The sequence below is a fragment of the Mus caroli genome, chromosome 3 (genome assembly GCF_900094665.2).
Source record: "Mus caroli chromosome 3, CAROLI_EIJ_v1.1, whole genome shotgun sequence".
In the NCBI taxonomy this organism is placed as follows: domain Eukaryota; kingdom Metazoa; phylum Chordata; class Mammalia; order Rodentia; family Muridae; genus Mus; species Mus caroli.
In genome coordinates this window covers 81,246,106-81,248,680 of record NC_034572.1, presented here as the reverse complement: position 1 = coordinate 81,248,680, position 2,575 = coordinate 81,246,106, and the positions used below count along the sequence as shown (strand labels likewise).

At 46.1% G+C, this 2,575-nt stretch overlaps 1 pseudogene across 1 annotated transcript; it reads right to left on the bottom strand.

Annotated features, from left to right (window-relative positions):
- Positions 1–35: 35 nt before the first annotated feature.
- Positions 36–1,170, bottom strand: LOC115030582 (annotated as a pseudogene). The gene has a single exon (XR_003836161.1). The product of XR_003836161.1 is annotated as a high mobility group protein B3 pseudogene (transcript).
- Positions 1,171–2,575: the final 1,405 nt, after the last annotated feature.

Here is a 2,575-nt window from a genome sequence, read left to right as displayed (position 1 = left end):
AAAAAAAAAAAAAAAAAAAAAGAATGTCAAATGTCAGCAAAATGCTGACAACAAGACAACCTGGAGCCAAAAGATGCTCACCGCAGTATCAACAGGTCCAGCCTCACAGTGCACGCCCTGGGCTATGCCCCCTCCAAAAGGCATCTTCCCCTCACAGCCTCCACGCCAAACAAGGAGCCTCAAGAATCTGGCTGGGTTGTTGTGTTCTCTTTACAAGCTATAGATATGTACAGTTGACAGCTCAGGATTTCTGGCCGATAGCCATATAGTTAACACTACCTTACGAGCTGAGAACAAAATCCAGAAACGTCTTCAAATGCCTTGTCACACCAACAGCAAAGTGCACTGAGTGAGGAGGACCCGAGAGTGCCTTTTCATTTTAAAAATGTTTGGAGCTATGTACAACTTTGATACAGCTTCAGGGCACTCTGGACACCACAGCCACTTCATGTAAATCACTGACACTTTGAGAAACTACAATATGATCCTGATCAAATTTTGTAATTAAACCTAACAAGGGCAATAGACACGACTCAAATAAGAGATGTGTCAATCACAGCGCTCTCCTACTCTAAGGTATTCACATGAAGACAGAGTTTTTATTCATCTTCCTCCTCTTCTTCTTCCTCTTCTTCCTCTTCCTCCTCCTCCTCCTCTTCTTCCACCTTTTTCCAGGCAATTTTAGCACCTTGGCCCCCTCAAACTTCCCTTTAGACTTACAGTCAGCGACATCCTTCTCATCCTTCTCCTTCAGCTTTGCTGCCTTGGTGACGTAGGCTGCTTTTCACTGTAACTGAAGTTCTTCCATATCTCACCCAGATTTTTTTTTTTTTTACCACATCTCCAATGGAGATGCCAGGGTTTGTGGATTTGATCTTGGGTAGGAATTCAGAGCAGAATAAGAAAAATCCAGATGGAGGTCCTTTGAGGCATTTGGGTCCTTCTTCTTGCCAATCATAGCTTACTTTATTTGCCTTTGCCATTTCATCAAACTTTTGATTTCTCTTTGCTAGACACGGTCTTTCACCTCTCAGAGCACTTCTTGGAAAACTCCGCAAAATTGACTGCAACCTCTGGGTTTTTCTTCTTGTGTTCTTCCCTGCGTGTCTGCATGAAGAAGGCATAAGCAAACATCTTGACCCTTGGCTTCTTGGGGTCACCTTTAGCCATCCTGGCTGTATTGTTTGCTAGTCTGGGCAGCGCAGGGCATGCCTTTAATCCCAGCACTAGGGAGGCACAGGCAGACAGATCTCTGAGTTTGAGGGCAGCCTGTTCTACAGAGTGAGTTCAAGGACAGCCAGAGTTACACAGAGAAACCCTGTCTTGAAAAAACAACAACAACAACAACAAAAACAAAAAGAAAGAAAGTAAGGGAGGACAGAAGGGAGGAAGGTAGAAAGGAAGGAAGGAAGGTAGGAAGGAAGAGCCAGGCAGTGGTGGCGCACGCCTTTAATCCCAGTACTTGGGAGGCAGAGGCAGAGGGATTTCTGAGTTTGAGGCTAGCCTGGTCTACAGAGTGAGTTCCAGGACAGCCAGGGCTATACAGAGAAACCCTGACTCGAAAAAACCAAGTAAGAAAGAAGGAAAGAAAGGAAGAAGGAAAGAAAGAAAATGGATCTGTAATTGTACCAGAAGGGCCTGAACTTTCCATATGTCTTTCCAAATGCCAGAATTCTTGTCAGGTTTTGCAGGCAGGAAAAACAATATCAATGGGAAGGGCCAGGCATGATGTTTAATCCCAGTTTAATCCCAGCACATGGGAAGCAGCAGCAGAAGAATCTCTAAGAGTTCCAGGCTAGCCTGGGCTAAGTAGCAAGACCCTGCAAAAACAACAACAAAATCAAACACACACACACACACACACACACACACACACCACCACCACCACCACCACCACCACCCAAATCAACAGGAGTAAAATCAATAGGAAAATGAGAACTGAGACCCAGCTGAAGGAGGCTGGGGGTTTGCCAGCATCTTGGATCAGCAGACTTCTGGTGTGCCAGGCAAGAGGGGGTGGCATGTGCCAAGTGAGGGATTGCTATAGTTGAGAACTTCTCTGAGGGCTTTGGGGTACCAGCTGAGACAGTTCCTCTCAGACCATGTTTACAGACTGAGGGAAGCAACAGAAACGGATTTCTTTGTCTCTGATGGATCTTGAAGGCTGGAATCTTAGATCTCTGGTGGCTGAGGAAGGAATGGAATGAGTTATCCTGCCTGCAGCAGCTGTTAAAGGTTGAGTCCTGGAAGTTGGTCTGCCTTTGGTGAGTCTTGAAGCAAGGGTATGTGTGAGGGCTGAGCACTGAAATCACCTGTGCCTTTCATTATAAAGCTCAGACGAGAAAGAGTCTTGAAGCCGAAGGTATGTCTGAATTTACTGAGAAACCACCTGGGTCTCATTGGCTGAAAGGGGTATGCAAATAAGGTGAGACTTAGGACCAACCAGCAAAGAGCCCTCAAACTTAAAAAGTTTCCTGCTGGGGCTGGTGAGATGGCTCAGTGGGTAAGAGCACCCGACTGCTCTTCCGAAGGTCCAGAGTTCAAATCCCAGCAACCACATGGTGGCTCACAACCA